This window comes from Strix uralensis, unplaced genomic scaffold (assembly GCF_047716275.1).
Source record: "Strix uralensis isolate ZFMK-TIS-50842 unplaced genomic scaffold, bStrUra1 scaffold_163, whole genome shotgun sequence".
Classification (NCBI taxonomy): domain Eukaryota; kingdom Metazoa; phylum Chordata; class Aves; order Strigiformes; family Strigidae; genus Strix; species Strix uralensis.
Window position 1 is genome coordinate 9,888 of NW_027436791.1, and position 24,218 is coordinate 34,105.

At 41.7% G+C, this 24,218-nt stretch overlaps 2 long non-coding RNA genes across 2 annotated transcripts; one reads left to right on the top strand and one right to left on the bottom strand.

Moving 5' to 3' along the window:
• The first annotated feature begins 634 nt into the window (after positions 1-634).
• LOC141938571 (uncharacterized) lies at positions 635-4,449 on the top strand. The gene is made up of 3 exons (XR_012627332.1): positions 635-920; positions 2,775-2,842; positions 4,017-4,449. It is a non-coding gene; the product is annotated as an uncharacterized LOC141938571 (long non-coding RNA).
• A 6,560-nt stretch (positions 4,450-11,009) lies between these two features.
• LOC141938568 (uncharacterized) lies at positions 11,010-24,005 on the bottom strand. The gene is made up of 5 exons (XR_012627331.1): positions 23,890-24,005; positions 20,055-20,231; positions 16,116-16,210; positions 15,743-15,861; positions 11,010-11,743 (listed from the first exon to the last, which is right to left on the bottom strand). It is a non-coding gene; the product is annotated as an uncharacterized LOC141938568 (long non-coding RNA).
• Positions 24,006-24,218: the final 213 nt, after the last annotated feature.

Here is a 24,218-nt window from a genome sequence, read left to right on the forward strand (position 1 = left end):
TTCCCCACATGTACTTGAAATCCAAGAGGCTCAAAGTCTTCTGTTGTATGGGTTCAATGACAGTACAGTATCTCTTGGTCAGCAACCTTTGTTACTTTTCAATTCCATACCTTTCTCTATTAGTAAGAGGTTATTTAGAATTTATTTTCCTTTTTATGGATTTACCATACTTATATTAGATTCTTTCAGTATTAGCCTTTTTATTAAAGAAACTGAAAGCTTAGAATTCAGCTAGCAATTGTGAACATGTAAACTCTGATTTGAATTTTTGGTTCTTCTGTAGGTTTGTGAAATCTTGGATCAAATTGCTAAACTTGTCAGAGGGTGCTATGCAAGTTGAGCACAAACTAAAGCACTTTGAATTCAGACGATCTTTCTTAGTCTTAATTCCTCACCTGTAAAATAGGGTGAGTATTTCTAAACTTTGTAGTCAGTTTAGACTTTATGGCTTTTAAGCAAGAATTCTTCTAGGAATTTATACTAAATTTATACATCTGTTGTGTCCTCTAAAACCAATTCAAGGATTTTTGATTTGCTGATTTTTCCCTTTTTTTTTTTAATGATTATGCATGTAAATCTGCTAACAGGACTTCTAAATGATTTTTTTATTTGCCTTGTAAAATGTAGGGCTTAATCCGTTATCAAGCGTTCAGTACATATTTGTAAACTACAGGCTAGAACTAAAATACTGTATTTGTATCACTACTTTTTTTTTAACTGTTGTAAATTCACAGGGAATTGTGAAGAGAGGTGAAGTTGTGTTCGAGGCTGCCAGAAGCCGCAGAATCCCAATCCTGATGGGAACACCTGGAGGTGACCAGAAGAGGACAGTGCGGATTGTTGCCGATTCCATCCCCGACTTGCCTGACCTGGGGCTTATTGACAAGGAGCTGGCAACCAGTGGAGCTGGAAATCCCAAGGTAGAACAGATGATTAGAGACTCTACTAAAGCCTTAAGCAACTTGTCACTGCAATGACAACTTACTGCATTTTAGGAAGCAGCTTCCTGGTTTAGGAGCAGGAAGTCTCCATATCATTATCAGGGTTAATATAACATATTTAAAAAGGACTCAACGTGCCAGTAAAATAACAGAGTAGAGATAATATGCAGTCACAGAATAATTGTGTCTAATTTCTGAAGCTATCTTGAGCAAAGGCAACAAGTCCTTCTAAGGTATTTGAGACATACACTCAGGGGTACTGTCTTTCAGTTTATAATATTACTGTAGAAAACTCTGATTGCTTCTCTTATTGTTATGGGTTGTCTGTTATGTTGAAAGAACTACGTAGCTGGTATCCAAAGACTGTCCCAGACCTATTTCAGATGATGCAGTTCAGACTGTGGTGGCAGAAAGGACTAAACTACTGGCATTTTTTTTAGATACTGCATTTTATTTATTGCTTTTTTTATTGCAATATTGTTATAAAATGGGTTCTGTGCGGGCTTCAACTGTCAGTTCAATACTAAAGTTCAGTGCAATACTATAAAAAACAGTTCAGTTGGTAGGCTTTTTAAGCCATAGCCTATTAGAATGAAAGTTCATTAATTTATACTTTATTCCTGTTGTTGATAGTGACTTAAATCCTGCTTATAAACACCTTGAGAAATAAAATATGAACTGCCTTTGGCTCCATATGCAAATGAGCCATAAGGGCTCAGCATTAGCAGTCTAGTTTTTGCCTCCTGCATATAAAAGGCAATAGTTACTTGTAAATCACAGAGTAAAGAAACTACAATAAAATGAAAACTGGTTTTAGAGTTCTGCAAATTCCTGCAGAAAACCTGTAGAACTATAGGGTATCTTTTATTATTGCCAGCTTGTCATGTATAAAACAGGGAAGAGTAAATCTTGATTTTTTTTTTTTTTTTTTCCCCCAACTAGTGCTGTGTTTTTCACTTGCCTGAAGAGTAACGGTACTCATAGTTGCAGTCATAGTTTGTAACCAAATTGTTCATATTTACAGATAAAAATACAGTGAAATTTCTACATTAAGTTAATGTGCTAACTTTATATGGGAGCTTCTAGGAGGACTTCGGAACAAAATAGTGTATTCAAAAGCAAATTCAGTACACTAACTGTAAAGTTTGGGTTTATTTAAGCTGGTATATTTTGCATTAGGTACTGTTTCTAGCATTGGGTTGTAAACATACTAAACTGTATATTTTTCAAGAGCTTTTTTAAATTCCAAGTATTCACTGGTTTGTAGTGTAAGTTTCACATCATATTTAGGTTTGAGCCTTTCTATGAAGGAGCACCAGTATTTTCCTTGCAGTAGAATTGGTGTGTAAGCTGTTTAAGGAATGTTTAATTCTAATTAGAATACTTACCTCACTTAGTGTTAATTTTTAGATTGGGCTTTGTTGATTGTAAGAACTTGCATAATTGCTATAAATATCTGCTTTAAAACAGATTTGACATATTGCACGAATCTTGAGTTGTAACACTGTTATTGAAAAGCACTTTTAAATTTCTTACTAGAAGGACCATCAGAGTACAACTAATGTTGAGATTTATTTTTTCTATACTGTCTGATGTTACTGAAAGATGTTATTCTTTCATATATTTTTTATAAAATTATAAATTACATTTCTATAAACTAAAACCCTGTCATAGTACCATATGGTCTTTTCCAAAACATTTTCTGTTTGTGTTAACATGTTTATATTATTTTCCCTTGGTGGAGATTAAAATGATGTTGAACAATGCTGACTGACTTTCACTTTCTTTTCACTTCCCGTGTATCTTGGCTGTCAAAAACTTCAAATGGAACAGTTCATTGGAAAGACAAGGAGATGTGTTTTTCATAGTTAATGTAACTGATACTGCAGTGAGTCTTAAGGGTGAGTAGTACAAGGTTTGTCAACGGCGAATGACTTCTCTAAGAGTTAATGTGTTGACCTCTTAAGGTGAGCTTGGAAGTTCTGTATCCAAATACTTTTTAAGATGTCATTGTAAGGGGTTAAAGTCACTTTATAATTCCAAGTTATGTGCCATTACCTATGTTGTTGAAAGTCCTGTTTTAATTATTTTATTGTTACAGGTGTTAAACTGTAAACTAAGTGTCTGTTAAGCTGCGGTAGTTTGTTAGAGGTCTTTCATAGATCAGCATCTCAGAGAACCAAACGTTTGCAGCAGAGCCTGCTAGTTTTCAGACTCACCGGTAAAATTTGTGATTGTTAAGCAACAGCCACACTGACTGCATTTTCAGTGTTCATTGTAAAGTTAGAATTGGTGAACAGGTAACTCCTCCTTTGTACTTTTCAAAAATTTTGATTTAGTGTCATATTTGACTTGGTTGTTAAAACCAAAATATTAATTTCTACACATTAACAAACTGGTCCAAGATAAATGTGTACTATGTTTCAAAAAGAAGTGGTGAAACCATTTCTAAGTTGAATTTAGACCACAGATACTGTACGATTCACAGTTCAGCTTTATTGAGATTGCCTGGCTGTAAAAGGAAGGAAATTGATGTAACATGTACTTGGATCTATTTATGTTTAAGGGGAAAAAACCCCAGTTATTCTTTCTTAAGATGGAATAAATCAGTGATCATTAGGCAAAGTTCACTGAAAATTTCATCGTGGAAACCTTGCCTTGACCTACCACCATCAAAATTTTTAGCTTTGACAAGAACTTTTGTGGAACACGAAGACCTATGAAAGTCTCCTAGGAGAATGCCATATAGCCACAAACTTTATGGGGGAAAAGGGTTTTGTTGTTTTTTTTTTTTTAATTGCAGTGGTAACTATAAAATCCTCCCATAATAGGAAGGAGTGTTTCAGAACTGATGCCCTAACTTACAACCAAAAAATTATCTCGAGGAAAGATCTAGTAGGTCTTGTCTTTCATAATAAGGCATTAGTTTGCCTCAAATTACTTAGAAAACAGAGAGGATTGTTCAATAGCTTATAGTTAATGTATGAACATGCATTTCTTGCTAGTCATCCATGAGTGAAATTTATTTAAAAAATAAACTGAAAAGTTGGTGTTTTCGTCTATTTGATTTGACAGTTGGCGCATCGAGCTCCAGCCCCCCTTGCCTCTCTGACAGCTGACACGCAGTGTAGAGCTTGGCACTGGAAACACTGGGTGTTGTGCTTACACTGGCTAAATCCTAGCTTTAGATGGTAATAGCAATCTCTTTCATGCTGAAGGTATGATTTTTTTTTGTTTGTTTGTTTGACTTTGGTGTTTTCATTGTGAAGTCCCAGACTTGTATCATGAATACAAGGAAGAATTTGAGTCACACTTTTAACCGTTGAGCATGCCTTCATTCATCCCCTGATGACATCTGTACTTTGTTGAAATCCCCTTTGCAGTTCCCCTTTGTTATCTCCAAGGTTTCTTTGGTCTCCAAGGCCCGCTCAGGACTCCTCCGCTCCCATTGCCGAGCTCTCGTGAGGGCTCTTTGAGCTCCTTTTTTCCATTTGGAACCCTTCCTGCATCCGCATCTGTTACCCCAGTCGGTCTTTCTGTCCTCCCATCCATTCGGTGCACCTCCATTCAGTTCCCCGGCCCCCTGAGGACATCTCTACTTTGTTTGATTCCCTTTTGAACTCGTTGCATCCCCGAGACTTCTTTGGTCTCTCTAATCCCCGTGACAATGCCTCTCGTTTTGCCAGAACCTTTTCTGAAACCATCTTTGTGCTCCAGAGCCATCTATTTGTTTTCCATCTTATCACATGTCTTATTTGGTATCTGGTATCCCAAAGACGTGTGTCATCAGCTTAGATCTCTTCCGGAGTTTTTCAGAGAAGAGGATCACCTTCATATGTTATCAATAAATCTCCTGTGGGGGTGTTTGTCATGTTTTGCAATTTATTTTTGTTCTATCAACTTAGGTGTTAGTTAGGCTGGTTCATACAGTTTCTGATACATGTCATGCAATTCCGTGGTTTTTTGTCTATTCTGTCCTTTGGGACTCTTAGGGGAGTTAGTCAGAATGTCAAGGTCACTCTGAATTGTTGGTAATGTACAGTAAATAATTTATATTGCAGCCTGTGGTATTTCTGAGAAGGAAATCTTATAGGATCTAATTCTGCTTTGTTCTTTACTCCTATCTAGAACATGGTTTTGTTAGAAGTTAGGTCGCGTGCGTGGTCTTGCTAGAAAAGAAGCGAACCCAGTAGCATTTTTGTTTTTCACAGGAAACTAAAGCACATCGTTTAGGATAATGATATTGCTATTGCATGTAGCCAACTACTTCCCGACATCACCCCCCTAAGAGAGATGACAACGACAGCACCGCCACAACATAGACGATGACATGGGCCCACGCCCCCCCCCCCCCCCCCCCCCGACAGGCGACGACATCGCCCCCCCGCCCCAAGAGAGGCGACGACGTCGCGCTCCCCCCGCCCACCCCCGAAAGGCGATGACCTCGCCCCCCCCCCAAGACGGGCGACGACCTTGCCCCTCCCCAAAGACAGACTACGACATCGCCCGCCCCCCAAGACAGGCGACATCGCCCTCCCCCCCCCAAGACAGGCAACGACATCGCCCCCCCCCCCCACCCCAGACAGACGACGACATCGGCGCCCCCTCCCCAACACAGACGACGACCTCGTCCCCGCCCCCAAGACAGACGATGACCTCGCCCCCCCCAAGACAGATGACGACCTCGCCCCCCGCCCAAGACAGGCGACGACCTCGCCCCCCCACCCCCCCCACGACAGACGACGACCTCGACCCCCCCACCCAAGACAGACGACGACATCACCTTCACCCCCCAAGACAGGCGACGACCTCGCCCCCGCCCCAAGACAGGCGACGACATCCCCCCCTCCCCCGCAAGACAGACGACGACATCGCCCCCCCCCCCCCCAAGAGAGGCGACATCGACCCCCCCCCCAAGACAGAGGACAGCGCCCCCTCCCCCCCAAGAAATGCGACGACCTCGCCCACCCCCCCCCGAAGACACGTGACCTTGACCCCCCCGGAAGAGAGGCAACTTTGCCCCCCCCCCCAAAGACAAGCGACGACATCGCCTTCCCCCCCCCCAAGACAGGTGACGACATCGCCCCCGCCCCCCCAAAAGACAAACGACATCGGTGCCCCCCCCCCAAGACAGACGACGACCTCACCCCCACCCCCCCCCAAGACAGGCGTCGAGCTTGCCCCCCACGCCCCCCCCCACCAAGACAGGCGACATCGCCCCCCCCCCCAAGACCTCGACCCCCCCCAAGACAGATGATGACCTCGCCCCCCCCCCCCCCCCAAGACAGACGACGACATACAAATTTCTAATGGAGGTCTCTGTATTACCATCCCTTTTTTGCGTAGTTCTTTCCTCCTATTCATGAGGTTTATTAAGTATGGTTGCAAATTGTCTTTTTCCAATACTGGGTGATCAGTGGGAAATTCCATATCATAGGGCATACCATATAGCATTTGGAATGGGGATATTCCAGTATCAGTTCGGGGTTGGGTCCGGATATTCAGAAGTGCTAGGGGTAAGCACTTAACCCAAGACATCTTTGTTTCTAACATGAATTTGGTAAGTTGTTTCTTGATTTCCCCATTCATTCTTTCTACTTTTTCTGAGGTTTTTTGGATGCCAGGGAGTGTGGAATTCCCACTTGGTCCCCAAGGAAGTCAATGTCTCTCTGATTATTTTAGACACAAAGTGGGGACCCCTGTCCGAATCGATTACTTCTATATTTCCATACCTAGGGATGATGTTTTCTAAGAGTATTTTTTTACCACAGTATTTGCTGTAGCTCGAGCGGTGGGAAAGGCCTCCACATAATGAGTGAGGTATTTGTACCGTCCTACTTTTGGTAGTTCTGTAAAATCGATTTGAATTCTTCCAAATGGTCTGTATGCCATATCCCGTCCCCCTTGAATCTTTTCTCTTAGTTGGTGCTTATTAATTTTCTGGCACGTTAAACAGCTTTTTATTATTTCCTTAGCAACATTATAAATCTCTATGCACATGTATTTAATAGCAAACTGATCTACTAACGTTTGTACTCCCCAGTGAGTTTTAGTATGGAAATCTTTCATAAGTCTCCAAGCCACTGTCTTCAGGAGAACCTTCCTCCCATCAGGTAGTTCAAGGAGCTGCCTAACCTGTTGTTTGTTTTTGGGAGCCTGGAGAGAAAGAATTCCATTTACCCTCCCTGGGTCTAATTTCTTGCTTTCTTTACTGATCCAGTGACCTAAATACTTCACCTCTTCTTCTACAAATTGCAATTTAGATTTGGATACTTTTAATCCTTGGAGGCTTAAGAAATTTAACAACTTAATGTTTTCCTTTCGTACCATACTAAAGTAACACCTTCCCCCAAGTTATAATCTTTTAAGATGTGTTCGAGGGCTTGTCCAAAGAGGTTAAGGGACTCAGTAAAACCCTGAGGCAAAACTGTCCACCTCAGCTATTGTTTCCTAAAGGTATCTGGGTCTTCCCATTCAAAAGCAAAATAATTTCTACACTCCTCTTTTAGAGGACATGTCCAAAAAGTATCTTTCAAGTCTATTACGCTATACCACTGATTTTCAGGATTCAATTGATTTAAGTAAAGTTATGGGGGTTTGCTACTACAGGAAATCTGGTTACAGTTCTTTTGTTGATTTCTCTTAAGTCATGCACTAATCTATAACTCCCATCTGCCTTCTTAACGGGCAATATTGGAGTATTAAAAGGTGACATACAAGGTTCTAATAGCCCCTGATTAAGGAGTCTCTCTATTTCAGGCTTTAAGCCTCTCCTGCCTTCTTGTGGCAAGTGATACTGTTTGATTCTAGTCGGGATCTCTGGGTTTCTAATGGTGACTTCAAAGGGGGTGATATCCAATCTACCCACTGTCTCTGGGGTATACCATACTTCTGGGTTAATCTTTTCTTCATCCGCCACTGTGAGGGGGCATAATCTGACTTTGAGTTCTTTTTCTTCTACTTTCAGATTAATTCTCAATTCTATAATCAGATCCAAGTAAATTATAATCTGCTTCTGGTAATAATAAAAATGTTCTAATCACATATTTGCATTTTGATTCAACAATCACATCATGAAGAACCAGGGCCTCAAATGGTTCACCTTTAGCCCCTATTACACTGATTTTTTTCTGATGATACTTTACAGCCTGGAGGCAGAGCCTGAATGGTAGATATTTCGGCTCCTGAGTCCACAAGGAACTCTACCTCTTGTCGCTGAGGACCCACTTTAAGTTTTATCAAGGGCTCTTTGTTCTTTGGGTCCCCAGCACATAGAGCCCCTGACCCCACTAATCTTCAGAAAACATTTTCTCATCTTGGATTCTTCTCCAGCAAACCTTCTTCACATGCCCCTTCCTTTTGCAATAAAAACATTCCACTTCCTTCATATTAAAGCAGGCAGAACCATTCAATGAATGAAAATCTCTGATCCCAAAGAAACCATAGTCTCCAGGTAATCATCACATAAAACATCCATGTTCTGCACAGCTTTATTACATGCAGGTACTGGGGAATGCACAGAACAGTTTTCAGGCTAAAATAATGCAGTTTGCTGCATGTTTGAGTTGTTACACACTCTGCATTGCCTCCTCTCAACCTGAAACTCCTACTCCTGGGTCTAGACATTTAGAGCAAGGGTAGTTTAAATCTACCGAGACTGTTGCCCATGTACTTCCAGATGCAATCAAATAAAGCATCTGGGCAGCTATACCACACACGCGCTGCACGGTGTTTACATAGCACATCACAAATTACAAAACTGGTAAGCTCTAGGCCACGGCCTGTTGAGGAGAAAGTCTGCAAAGGGCACAGCAGCATCCTCCTTCTTTGGAAAAGACACAACATTTATGAGCTGCCTAGTCAGTGCGCTACAATTATGTCAGTTCCCTGTCTTTTGGCTAAGAAGTACAAACCAGATTAGCAGCTCCAAAAGAATGTGGTCTGGGAGCAAATTAGCTTGAACTTGGCTCCCCAGCCCATATACCTGCCTGTATGCTAGAACCCTGATTCTCTTTTTTTTTTTTTTTTTCAACTCCTGCCAATGATGTAAGAGAGCTGCCTGCTTGAAGAACAGGCAGCCAGATTAAGCTGCAGATCTGCTCACTTTTTTCCCTCTTGGACTATTGCTTTCACTCTGATAATGTTTTACTCCGATTTTCTTATTTAAATTGATTCATCACTGTTAAGAAAAAAAAAAAAAGCTGCTGAAGCTAGCCAAGGGCTTGTATCTATCACAGTGATCTTTTGATCCTTGTCTACAGTCCTTAAAATACCAAGAGGATAGAAAGTTCTAAGCTGTCACCTTCTGATCACCAAGTCAAGCAGGCAAAGGTATACTGAATAATAAACGAGTCAGGAAGAAGTGAAACGACATTTAAGTAGATCATTATCTGGGTATCCAAATTGATAACAAGAACAGTACCACCACTTCAAGTAGGAATCCACCTAAACTTTCTGAGCTTCTCTCAGCAATTCCTCTCCCTTGCCAATCTTCTATCTTTTCTAGCTTCTTCCTAATATTCGCCCAAGACTTAGCCACAAACTGACTCTTTAATAATGCCTGCCCCACAGGGATGGCAGGATCTATTCCCGAGTACAACTGTTATTAATATTCTGCCCTCGGGGAACTGACTCTCTAATTCCTTGAATTATGATCATTCTTAAATCTGCCATGTGGGTTTGGTGGCCTGGGTCTTGATTATTCCAGTTGGGTTTTACCAACAGCCACTTCTGATCTGCTGTGGGACCCACTTGATGTTGCTGGTCCCAAAGTCTCGTACCTGCCCTCCTGATCATATCTCGTTCCTCCATAGTAAATAGAATTCCTAGGATAGATTGTAATTTATCCCAGGTATATAAATTTGGGCCAAGAAACTGGTCCACCTGTTTGGCTACGCCAAGCGGGTCCTCTAATAAGTTCCCCATTTCTTTTTTAAAATCTCTCACATCTCCAGTGTTGAGGGGAACAGCGACATACCCTGCTCCCGGTTCCCCTTGTGCCCCCACTCCTGGCACAAGCATTTCTCTAAGGGGGTATAATCTTCCTTCCTTAACTTTGCTTCGGGTAACCCGCTGAGGGGGTCCGGAAGATTCGGGGTCAGAATCATTGGTTACAAGTATGAGCGGGTTAGAAGGGGGGGGGGTGCTCAGCACAGAGCCCCCTCGAGACAGTTTACTGCAGCCTGTCTCTGAGCAGAAGCCTAAACGCTAATTTGGGGCCCCTCGGTGCCCCCTGCCCCAGCCCCAACCCCCCCCCCCCCCGGGGCAGCTGGGTGCTCAGGACAGGCCCTCCCGGCTGGGGAGTGGGCAGCTCTGCCCCCTCCCCCCTCCCCCACGCTGGGCCAGGCTCCGCGACACTGCTCCAGGGCTCGGCTTGGGCAAGCTGCTCGGGTCGGGCCTGTGGCGCCCCGGGAACAAGCCCTGTCCCAGCTGGAGCCAGCAGCGGGAGGAGTTCAGCTGCCCCCTCCCATGGATCCAGAGGGCTTGCTTTCCCTCTGTCCCATCTTCCAGAGTGCCACTCGCTCGCACTCTGGGATTATCAACCTCCTAGTGGGATATCCGGCAATTCTTCCTTGCCCCCACCCATGGATCCAGAGGGCTTGCTTTCCCTCTGTCCCATCTTCCAGAGTGCCTTCTTTCACACACACACACGCTCCCCTTATTCGTGACTCGCTCCTTCGCAGGCTACGAGAACTGCACTACTAAAGGGTCCGCACTCAGGTGATCTCTTCGAGACCTCTCACTCATTCGCACTCTGGGATTACCAACCCCAACCGAACGGATAACTGCACAAACGCAAATACTTACTCCTCCCCGGAGTCTTCGATCGGTCTTCGTGCACAAAATTTAAGGGGTTCTGCAGATTCTTTTGCTCACTCCCGAGTCCGAATTAAAAGGGGTTCAGATATCCAGCGTTTTGGCCACGAGATCCTCAGACTGGGGGTATCCGAAGATAGGGCGCCTCCCCTATCTGGGGTTTCGCACCAAAAGATCTGGATCCGAGTCACGGCACTAAATTTGTTATTGATTAATTGTAATTTAGTGGGAAATAACCACTTCTCAATTTTTAGTGATGAATAAAATTTTATTAGCAAGCGGCGAGTGAGCAAAACAGCGCTGGGTGTGCCGGGAGTCTCTGCTCTACCAAGACACACACCTTACAGGACAGCACTGAGTCCCTTTATAGTGTAGGCTTCATCCATATTCATGATGGGCGTACCCTGAGGGGTCTGCAAAGTTGTAAACAAGTTTCCCGGGCTTTTCTCCTGTTTTCCCGGGCTTTTCTCAGGTTTCCGTCACAGAAGGGGGGATGACTCAGCACAAGTGTTTTTGTAGTGGCTTGGAGATGGGGGCCATTTTAGGTCCCTTCTAACAACTGATTTTAACAATAGAAACTATATACATATATCTTATTTCTTATTTACATAAGAGAATTACAAAACTGTTCGGCCACAACATCCTGACTACAACTTCTTTTTCCCCTTGAGATTTGAATAACAAATACCATATATGTTTTATTACAACAGGGAACCAGACTTTCTATGTCTGTATGTGGAAGAGGGAAAAAAAGCATCTCTCTCAACTATTCTAGCTAGACATACATACCTCCAAACCAGACAAAACTGGCTTACTCCTCTAACCCAGGAGGGAACACACAGTGTCCATCAGAGGCTAGAAAGGTCACAGAGCTTCTATTTTCCTTCTTCCAAACTAGTCCACAGATGGGAATCGGTGCAAAACAGAAACACACCACACCTTTGGTTTTGCTCCTCAATCACCTTCAGTAGCAGGGAAGTGTATGTCTGAAAGAGCATTTAAGCACAGAGTTAAGTCCAAACACCACAACTAATCTAGAGTTAAGACTTTAGTACTTGAACAACATGACTTTGCTTTCTGATAGATAAAACAAACATTTGCTTAGGTTTTTGATGCTGAACAACATTTAATATGTCCTTGTGAAATTAAGCTGAAACCACAGACAATAAAACTCAAATGCTAATCTTTTTAAAAATACCTTTTTTATCCATGTTTGCAAAGAATCAGAGTCTTGTGTAGGAAGGGGCTGTGCTATAAATGACAAATGTGTTCCTAAAGGCTCCAATTACCTAGTAACAAAGAAGGGAAATAACCAAACATTATGCTAACATTGGGTTGGTTTGCCATAGTTACATCCTCTGATGTTTCTGTGACTGGTGACCTTTCAGAATAAATACTACAGGGAATAGTCTGTTCTGTGAAATGCATTTCATTTTGTTCAAGAGGCCAATTTAGTGCTTTCAGGTTTTCACAAGGTCAATACAATCTATGTACACACAAAAAAAGAAAAACAGAACTACACAGACTTCTGTCTTTTCATTAGATACACTGTGAAAAAAACCCAAAACAATAGAAAGGAACTTCCAGGATCTCTCCCACACAGAAGGCAATTTGCATTTCACTGCAGGAACTTTAGTGTCACCAAAATCTTTGTTTTCTTGCAATAAAACATAACTAATACACACACTTGGTCTAATGGGAATTTAAGACTCAAAGAGACCATCTGGGTCATTGAAACAATTTCTTTGAATCAATGATTAACCTGAAAGGGTCTAAGAAACATATATGCCAAGTACCACAGAGCATAGATGATGTTCTATTATCTCACAACGTATGACTGAACACCTTGGGACCAAAGCATTATTTTGACACACATAAAGTCCTAATTATACACATTTATCATTCTTTTTAACCCAGAATGGTAAAACAGACTCCTTGATCTCATGAACACTGCTAATCAAATTTGCTGTATTTATCCTTAATTTTGACAGAGAAGTCAGATAAAGAAGCCTCGGAGTTACTTTGGTGCCAGACATTTCACACACGGGAAAAGAAAACAAAAGCATTGTGTAACTCCTGTACAACAGGAGACAGACATACCTTTTTTGTTTACAAAACCTCTGTATATCCACTGAAAAGAGAACTGATAGTGCTAAGACATCAACCCCTCATACTTTTTGTCTGACTGCTCTATATGTGGCAAGCACCAACTGATTTGCGTTTCCTCCCTTTATAAAATTTACTTAAAATACCAAAGGAGACATCTATCTTAATTTCATTTCCTCTTAGAAGGAAAAAAAAAAAAAAAAAAAGAAAGAAAGAAAAAAAAGAAAGAGAACAAGCACACAAACCAGACAGGAAGGTACAGCTACCCCTGCTGCAGTGGTTATGAGGCATCAGTGGTCATGGATTGCAAGTGAGAAAATCCCCACAAATTACATGACATGATCTAGTCTCCATTCACAAGCACAGCTGCAATCTAGCATAAGCTGGAATTGATACGCCTGACCTAAAATCCTAAACCAAGAAAAGCTGCCTGATTTATGACCTCCTTATTATTGCCAGTTTTCAGTCCTTAGATCCTCCCAGAACATATAAACTAAACAACGCACACATAAACCAAGTAATTTTTAGCATGGATTAATTCCCACATTTTGAAGCAAATGCAAACAGCACTGGATAGACACATCATGACTGTTTTCATAGGAGTAGCAAAAACTACCTAATCAATTAAAACATTAAAAAAAAAAATATATATGAATTTCCTGCAGAGAGAAATAGGCTGGAACCCTACTTTCACTGAATGAGAAAGTCTGTGGTTAAAACATAAAAAAAATATTCTCTGTCCCTATTAAATTTGATTGTAAGCAGACTGATTTCAGTCACAGCACAGACTGGCATAAGGAAAAAGGAAGAAGACATAGTTCTACATTTAAATACTTTGCACTAATGGAGTGCTCTGTACCCACAGGTCTTCAGACACTTCATAAAGTGTGAATAACTGCTCATCTCCCATTTAAAGAAACAAAAGCAACAATGCTAAAACAAAAAGTAGTGAGAGAGCTGAGAAAGGACTTGCAGACAGGTCTCACCTCCAAACCGAAACACGTATTTGGATCAGTTTGACCCAAAATGAAAATTAAAATATCCATGCCCCCAACTGGAAAATTCAGTTGCAGTATTCCAGAGTCATTCTCCGATTTTTAACTCATTTGCCTAGGCAGGATCAGTGCTGACATGGAAATATGAAAGACTTCTGTTTGAAAAAAATCAGAATATCCTGATTTTCTTAAAAGGAATTCCCATTTTTCTCAGCCAGTCACAGATTCAGGAAACACCTTCAGTTCCTGAGAAGTTGAATTCTCAGCAAAATTGGCTATTAATTTAGCAGTGCTTTGCGTTGGCCGATTAGCAGTCAAACCTACATTTCATCAGACAGAACATGCTGTCTTCTATTTGATATGGCAGAGCCCTGGAAAGACTCCTCCTTCATGCTGTTTATTGAAAACAGGATCCATTTAGGTATAAAAACCAAACAAACAAGCAAAAAAACCCTCTTGCAGTTTCAGCAAGTTAACTCATCAGTATTGGCTTCTGTGATAGATAGTAAACTATTTATTCATCAAATTCAGTTAAAACAATGGAGAAGTAAATCACCACCTGAGCTGTGTAAAGCTAATATTGCTACATTGTATAAAACTAACCGACTAACAGCAAGCGCTTAGCTTAACTAACATAATAAATCAAGGCTGTGTAGGGGGTAGGTAGAAGATATAGTGGTGCGTCCTTATCAGAGCTTTAACAGAGACATGTAGAGACAAGAGGCAAGCAGAGACATGTCAGAGAACTACAGAGGCTGCGCAGAACCTTGGGGTGAAAAGTTCAACGGCGAGGAAGAGGAGATACTTCATCTCTACGACCACTATTCAGGACTCTGCGACCACCGCCCAGAACTGTTGAAGTTTACTGCGCAGAGAAACCTCATTAAAATATGAAGCGGGGGTAGGCGGGGATAGATTATGAATATATATGAGAGTTTCATTAATATACATCACTTTGTAACACATAAGCAAGACAAAAAAACTTCGAAAGTGCGCGCCATTGGTGGAGTTGAACTCCCCGGCCGCCCAGCGCTGTTTTGCTTGTTGCCGCTTGCTAAATAAACAATTGGAATTTTTATTGGCCCTGTCTCACATCAATTTGAGAATTTACCTATAACAGTTTCCTTTGTTGAAGCACCTTGAGCCTATTAGAAACATACACCTTCACTGACATCTTGCTGTTCTGCTTGGAAAATTCAGCAAAAAGCTACCTATTTATCTTTGCATGTACATCCACATAAGTTATGTCAGCTGGCTGTCACCAGTGTGACCAAAGTTCTAGGCACACAGGTTACTGACCTCAAAACACACTGTTTGAAGTCCTTGTTTGACATAATTTGTGTTATTCTCTACGTCAATAGCTATTTCATCTGTTGTCTACTATATTTACAACTGAACAAAATAAAGAGAATAGAAACTATTACTCAATGCAGTTTTCCTTAGACATTCTCCTGTCTCACTACAGGAATAATTTCAGCTATGCTAGCAAATATCCTACCTTTTAAGAATAAGGATGTATAGGTATCTGCAATGAACATGAATAATTTCTAATGTTATTAAAAACTCAAAACTTCCAATTTAAGAATCATAGTTGAGAAACATGAACCCCTCACAAAAATGTGCCTGACTTTCCTCTTCATTACTTCAGCTGAAAATCATTCAGAACTACTACAATAAAATCATGCTCCATATTTTCACTGCACGATGAACATGCAATGTGGAGGTAGTATCTGACTTTTTTTAGGGAAGAGTGTACGTATAGCCAAATGAAACTGCGTTCCCAGCAACCAATAACACTGAACTTTGATATGAATTAATGATACAGAGGAAGGGCAGGAACAAAGGGAACTGGGGGGCAAAGGGGAAGATAAGCAACAGACTTGCCTAAAAAGAGGCCAGAAATCCCAAACTTGTGGTCTGTGTTCTCTTCCCATCAGAGGCAGGCATGGGCATTAGCTGTGGTTTCAACAGATCAGACCTGCATTGTGATATTCCCTTACAAACTGCAGCCAAGGAGGAGGGGCAGGGCAGGGAGAAAAAAAGAAAGAGAACAGAGACAGGGGGTTACAGCCAACAATACAATATATCCATCCCAAACAAAGATGGCATGGATCTTCCATCATCCCCATGTCAATGTTCTCAATAATATTCATCAAACAATTTATTAAGAATTCTGAGGTGAAAAGTTTGTTCATAGGAATGTTCCTGTGATGAGGCTTTAATAAATCACAGTTCCTGTATGGAAAGAAATACATACCACATTAGACTTCCCTTGTCAAAGTTCACTGCTGAGATTCTTGGTGGCCACAGCTGCTTTAGACACCCAGTAGCTACTACAGCATTCACCTAAAACTGAAACCAAAACATCAGATAAGAAAAATTGGCATGTGTAACACATACTCAAGCAGCACTGTGGCATAATTTGCAGCGTATAGCTACATTTGTTATACCTGAAATCAAGCCTCATGTTTATTTGTAACAGCAATAGCCATCTGATTAAAAAAATAATAAAACTATAGCATCTATTTCTGAATCATTTGTCTTGGATAATTAATTTGCCAAGAGCATGAGTCACCCAGTTAGAAATGAGTTAGAAAATTACTCATTTCTAACTTTATACTAATATTATCCTTAAAATAAAAGGATTCCTCCCTTACCCCTAAATTATTGCATGTTTTGTTTCTTTTCACAATGCCAAAATCTGCTTTATACAGAATTTTTGGATTGTTGGAATAATTATCTTAGGTTTATAACACCATTCACCCAGAAAGATCTTACGGTGCTTTATAAATGTCTGTGTATTCTTCAGTGCACCCCCATACATGATGCAGTACATGACAGTACTTGGCAACACTATACAAAAGCACCTGACTGGAACTGCAGTCAGATCCTATAATCTGTTGAAACAGCAAAGGGAAACTCAGATGCACAAAACTGAATTACTAACAACAGAATTTTGCTGTTTACAGCTCAGTTTTTGCAAAATGGGGTTTATTCTGACTACAGAGGGTCAGATCAGCCAGTGCTTGGTAACACTCATCATTTCAGTGGAAACCTTTCAATTTCTTCAGATTTCAGCTGTGAGCAAACTTTCAGTAAGGAAGCCTGGCCTGCTTCAAAACTCTTCTCATCCTTGGCTGCAGCATGTTGTGACAACATCAGGGCAGCATTAAATGGAGAACTTTATGCTGAACAACATTTGGAAATACTCTCTCTAACTCTGCAAGTCTGGATATGCCCAAAGGCTGCAATCCAGCCAGCCTCCTGCATATTTGACTCCTTGCTGAAGAATTGCCAAAGATGCAACTTCAGAAGCAATTTAGCCAATCTAAGACTGCCTAATAGATGAGAAGCAGCCCTGCTCTTTTGTCCCACCAGCATTTCTGCCTGCTCTTCTGCTGTCCCAGCACCTGTTTGGCCACATGGATCTACTTGCTGATTTGGCTGAAAATAATGGTATAAAAACATGTTTAAAAAACTAGCTGCTCATTAATCAACCCTTTGAGAAGCAACAGAGACTTCATGAGTTTTCATCATCTTTCATCTGCTGGTGCACTTTCAGGGAAGAAGACTGTGCTTCTCTTCAAGGACTGCAAAGAACACTGTAGTCCCATCGCATGGCACAAATACAGGCTCTTCTTTTCAGGAGTATGACTTCATTCTATGCAGGGCAGATGTCTAGTGTGTATTAAGCTCCCTGCCTTCTGTTTTTCCTACAGGATGGGCAATGGCCAGCCTGAAATACTACTAAAATATAAGCTTACAAAAGAAAAAAAAAGGAAGATGAGCTCAGACCAAAACAGGAAATGCCCTGGGCCATTTGTTATTGTCAAAGAGCCATTATTTTCAAGTCCTTTAAAGATGTGACTGGTTAAGAAATTTGTTTTCTAAATGTTAATTCCTTGCCCTTTTATCATGCTTTAGGATAACTGTGTTACCCAATATTAGACATTAAATTTAACATCTAAACTAAGAGGCTAGAAAGCAAGGTTCCTCCAGGGGGCAATTCAGGTTATGGTTATATTGCTTAGCTGTACCATGTAGCATAACTGGAAAGAACAAGAGTTTAACTTAGGCCTGAAACTATTCTGAGCATTTCTCACCACTGGCTCTACAGGAAGCCCAAGTTAAAACATCTGAAGGTCAGTGGCATGACTATCCCACTCCAGTCACATCTTCACTTAAGTTCAAGGAGAAGCCCTGAGTGCCCAAAACCATGATGACATTCCGAGGAATGGTACATAACATCAGAGAATGGCACTAGTTTCTGAGGTCAAGACAGACAGTTGACACTTGCCAAGGATAAAAGAAGCTCTGTCTTGGGTGTCAGAGCCAGAAAGATGAGTAATACTACACTGAAATACTGTAATGGCTGCACTGTAACATATCCTGCTCCTTGGATTTAGCCCATGTTACATGAGCAGTAAGCTTCTTACTCTTGAACCACATCTTTTTGAGGCACCTTATATTTTTGAGACACAGAAGTGTCCAGTCTTCTGGCTTCTACACAGAACTATATATACATATATATATGTACACACACCCCCCCCTTTAGTGGAGATCTTTCAGTTTCTTCAGCTATCAGATAAATATCTGATATTTATTTAGATATATCTTGGTATCTTGGCCAGTTTCCCCATTTCAGAATGGCATGACTCTAGATATGTATTGACTTCATGTTCCAATTTATTTACCTTGTTAAGCTTCTAGTAAGAGGACAGCAACAGTTGAGAACGTAATGAGCAACAGAATGCCTTTGGTAAAGTTTTCTGGGCTGTTCTGAGGGCTCTGGGACCATTAGACAGCTATTTACAGCCTCTGTTTTACATAACACTACAAAAGAAGAAACAGTATTCTCAAAAAAGTAATCCTAAGGATTAAAGCTTGAATTTCTTACACCATGAAGAATTTCCATAAGCAGCCTGGAACTGAAATAAAACTTCTGAAACCTCAGTTGAAATAAAATTCAAACATATGTTTCATTTCAGGAAAGTCAATCCTGAGATTTTTACCTTTAAATAATGGTTACCCATGTTGGTATTTACACAGCTCTGTGGATGATTGAAAAAGAATCAACAACACATGGAGAGAAATAGTTTTACTAGTAAGATTTGGAATTCATGCCCAGCCCTTAACCTGGAGGTTTCAAGCTAACATACTGTCTGCAAAAAAAAATAATTAACATCATGTATGGCAAAAAGTGCAAAACAGGCCTAGTCCCAGACTTAGAGATAAAAAGACATTATGCAAATATTTGCAGAACATAGGCACAGGTTTAGAAATTAAAAAAAAAAAAAAAGAAAAAGAAAAAAGGGGACATTTTAGGGAACCAAACAATATTTGGATACACAGTTCAAACACCCTTCATGAAATATAAGCAGCACATATAAAAAACATTTTCTGAAGTAGCCAGTGTTCCTGTACTGTATCTGTCCTTCTGCATTAACCATACCACTCTATTTTTATGTCCAAAGGATGTAACCTTGAAACCCATAGGAAAACTAAGATGGCTGTGTGAAAACAGCGGCAAAGCTCATACTGACTTCTCTAAGTACAGGATTCGATTTATTATTCCAGCTGTATAGCCATTTCTAACAGTATGTCCTGAGACATCAGTAGAATGTCGACTAGGAGAGAAGAATATTACACACCTAGTTGATACCAACCGTCACTCTTTCTGCTTGTGCTTTCTATGGCAAGGTTTTCAGTTATGTGATTACCAGTAACTCAAAAATGCCTGGTTTACATGATTCAGCATGATCACAACCCAAAGTGAGACAGTGTACCGGCTCTGGCTGGGATGGAGTTAATTTTCTGGGGCACATCACAAATGCCCCAGAAACTATATTTAGCAACCAGTTCTACGGAAAAGCCATCTATGCAGACTTTTCTTAAAAATAAGACAGCACGCAATTTAAGAGCAGTCATCTTTTCTTGTATAAATACACTTTCACAAAAAAACCTTTGACCGTATATTTTTTAAACAATAGTTTTACTATTCACAACATGTATCTTAAATACCTGATAGCTAAGCTATTTGCTACATGACTATGAATCAGTCAGACAAAACAGACTGAATGTTTTGACATTTGACAACAAATTGCATCAGACATTGACACTGACAAACAAAATGAATCAAACAGACAAAACATTTACAGGACAAATACTTGTGTCACAATGTGAAAACAGTTCTTACCATTTTCTCCAACGGAGGCCACTTTTGCTGTTACATTGACTACTGTGATACTGTGTTGTTTGGCCTGATCAGCCAACTCCTGTCTAAATGCTTCAGCCCCTTTCAGCAATAAAGAAGTAAAATACTTAGCCATCACTGGTGGTCTTACAGCATCTGTGCCAGAGTTACAGAAAGACCCTAGAAAACGCAGAAGAAAAATAAAAGTTGGGTTTTTTTCCCCTCCAGTTAGTAAAGCTTCAGTTTCCTTTGGTAGTAAAACATATAAATATATATATACGCACATACACACACAAAATATTTCTCAATTATTATTCATCTTGAGAGTCTATTAAATTTTACTCCAGATTGGCAGTTTAAATGAGTAGGGTATGTCACAGAAACATTTAAGAAACATACTTTATCATCATTTATGCTGTGATGATGTTAAAAAGCTCCTGTGAGGTTAAGAATGCACTGTATTAGGCAAACATGAGTACAACTGCGCTAATGGAAGGCCCTAATGATCCTGCCTTGAAAAGCTTCCTAATCATAGTAACAAAAGATTTAAATGGATGGATGGATGGATGGATGGATGGATGGATGGATGGATGGATGGATGTAAAAAATATACAGCACACTAATACTGAAAAAAACTGCATTACTAATTCCTCAAAATATCCAAGCCATTCACTTATTTTAGTTGCTAGAGCCAGTATAGAACACTATTACTGTGAGGCACTTGGTTACACACGCTTCTTTAAGAGCTGTTCGAATTAAAGTAACCTGAGAACCTAAGTACACTCATACACTTGGTAAGCGTAATGATCCAAGACACACAATTATGTTTTCAGGTACATTTTTAAGCCTGTTGATGAGAGATAGAAGTTTCTGATTTCAAAATGCTAGATCTGACCTTCAAAACAGTAATCATTTATATTACCGTATTGCAGAGAATAATCGATTTTGAAACTATTTGGTTTAATTACAAGATTAAAAGGTTGGTTAAAGCTGAAATGATCTCTTTAGCTCATCAGAGAATTATGCAATAAATCAAAGGGTAGAATGAATAACCAGGGTGGAGGGAGAAACAGCAATAGCTTTTTTGTCTCAGTTGCACTCTTTCCAAGGACTAAGTCTTGAGTTATTCAAATTGAACAACATACATCTTAGTAAATATAGTTCAAATCTTCTCCTATGTAAAACAATACAGCTCCTGCTCAAGGAGTAATACTATGTTTGCCATGTACATGCTTTCAAATGAAGCTATGAAGATTTGAAAATTATATGCTGAGCACATGTAGCACATTTTTATAACACAAAACCCTGTCATGGGACCAGGTGGCCTCCATGCATCTATGAAAAGCACACATGCAGCAGTACCTAAACATGCCTTAACACAACCATGCCTCCAGCTGTGAGCTCCCTGTCTCTTCTCTTCTCAGTGAATGACTTTAAACGACCACAGGGCAACAGGCAACCCCAACACCTTACTTGCCACAGCAGCCAGCCCTGGCGCTGGGAAGCCGCCAGAGGCCAAGTGTCAAGGCCCGCGTCCAGCACCAGGCGCTATGGCTTGCCTCCAGCAGCCCATCAGCGATCCCCTCCTTCCTCCCCAGGCCCCCGGCTGGCTATTTCACACTGCCATGTGCTGCTCAAGCCCCCTCTTTGCCGGTGGGTCTGGGATTCATTTTCCAGACTGTATTTTATGCTTCCAGAGCACCTCAAGGGAGCGGCCTCATGACCATCCGCCAACTCCTTCCTCCCACCCTGCCCGAACTCCCGCAATTACTCAGTTAACCAAATTACCCACGAAACAGCCGCAGCATTTGGAGGCTGGCGGCTGGCAGAAAGCCCCTGCCCCTGGGGAAAGGGCCCCGACTACAGATACCGCCGGGGACGGCTGCGGCTCCGGCCCCACACCGCCGCGGGGCTCCAGCCAGCCACCCCCCACCCTGCAGGGCCAGACCCCGCCTGCTCCAGGCCGGGGACGCCCAGCCCCGCTCGGATCTCCCGGGCCTCGACGCTGTCACCTGCCCCCGGGGTGACGCCTCCCGAGCTGGGGAGCGCCCGCGGCAGCCCCCAGGCTGGGCGCCTTCTGCCGGGGCTGGGCGCGAGGGCCCGGCGGGGTCGGGGCGGCGGCGGGTGGGCTGTGGCCTCGCTTCGCGCCGAGGCGGCTTCCGCCAGCGCTGCCGGGCCAGCGGGGCCGGTGGGGCCTTGACGGTGGGGCCGAGGTGCTACGGCTGGACGTTACGGCGGGCCTCGCGCTCCGGGCCCCGTCACCTTGTCTCCCGTCGTTAATTTGACGTAAGTTCAGGTCCCTTTGAAGGAAGAGACGCTGTGCTGGCCGACTGACACCGGACCGCAACGTGAATATCGTCTGCTTGCCAGTGACTGCCTCTGCGCCCCTCGGTTCAAGGGAAGGCTTGAACGTATGCACGCTGATGCACAACAATTACACGGACAAACTCAAGTCATTTTTCTCTTAAGTTTGTGCCTTTAAAGCTAATCTTGAGCAGGAAACAAGCAAATAGTTGAAGAATTGAAAGTCAGCTGTGGAAAAAATATATTGGATGAACTGGGAAATGTGACACTGAAGAAGCAGCTTATTGCTTAAAAGACATAAAGGAAAATATACCTATATCAGTAAAGAAGAATGCACAAATCAACAGCCTGCAAAGTCATGAGTTCACAAAATCAGCTGTATATGACTTAGAAATAATGTCACCTGAAGGCAATTGATGGCACTGGGCCAACGAGGGTACCACTATATAGGTTCAAATTAAAGGCAGTGTGAAATGCACCCACAGGACTGTGCAAATCACAAGACAAATGACACGCACTGCCCTGAAAGACAGGTGAAAAGGGGCTGATATGGCAGACTACCAAGAAGGTAACGCAGCACACCATTTTCCTCCAAGGCACCTCTGTGACAAGGAACGGGAGCTTTCCTGCCAGTCAGCTCCAAACAAGCCCTGCAGAAGAAGGACTCTCCTCCAACCAGGATGGGAAGGCAGCGCTGTCAGGGCACAGGGAAGCGCAGCAGAACCAGGAGTGCTGAGGGGAAACTGAAGTGCTTTGTCAGTTCCCCGGGGAAGATGAGTTGAGTACAAAGACGCTGAAGCCAGTTCTGGTTTGGCTGCTGCTCAGATGTGCTGAAGGATGCTGGGCCAAGTCCCAGAAGTGTTGACTGTGTCTCTAATTTCTTCTGACAGCAGTGTAAAAGCTACCCGAGATACGCTGTCTCAGAGGGCATCATCTCATCACTCTGATGAGGAGACTATCCACAACTTTTCAATCCTGTCCCAAATATAAGGAGCATAAGTTTCTAAGGGTAATGACGAGAGCTGTAACAAGTAATTCATAAAAAAAATCTTTTCCCCTTGCAGAGTGGCACCCTTGCTCCACAAGTTATAGAGGACTTAAAAAGAAACATAATCAAATTTCAGGAGCTAATGAGTTAACACTTTTGGCAGCAGATATTTTTGTTGCAACTGGCTGTCCTTGCACAAACTACTTTAAGGAGAATATATTGGTGAAAAGCCATATAGGTTATTTACATAGATAGAGTTTCATCATCTCCCACTCCAAAACAGGCTGGGTTGGTTATGCTGATGTAATGTTTTCTTTATCATGGTTTGTGTGAGGCTAGGAGCACATGTTAGATTGTGTTTTGCTCTTTTAGTATGTTGATGGTAGTCCTTTGAGATACTAGTTTAAATTACGCAGCATGTGCAGTATTTTAAAATCAGTTTCAGAAATCTAATATTCAAACAAAACCAAAATACTGCGTGTACTATGAGCTTTGTTATGCCCCAAGTTCTGCAGAAAACAGCACCCAACATTTTTAGGAATATACCTTGAAAAATATTCCGAGAAGATCTTCAGTTTTCCTTTTCAACAAGTAGAAGAGAACAACTTTCAGGTTTGCTCGCAGGAGCTAATTTTCCCCTTTATTTGAGAACCATTCTCAGTCCCTTCCTGGTATGAAAAAGGTGGTTTGGCATTAGGTTAGTTCAGTAGTTTGAATTCACTGTTCTGTTCAGGATAGAAACTAAAATACTTTTTAAAAAGTTAGCCTAAGTCTTAAAGAATGTCTACAAGAGCTTTTCGGTTTTGTTTGGCAAGCAATTTCAAATCCAAAATCGCATCACTTTCTGCTGTTAAAACACACCGACTCTTGCAACA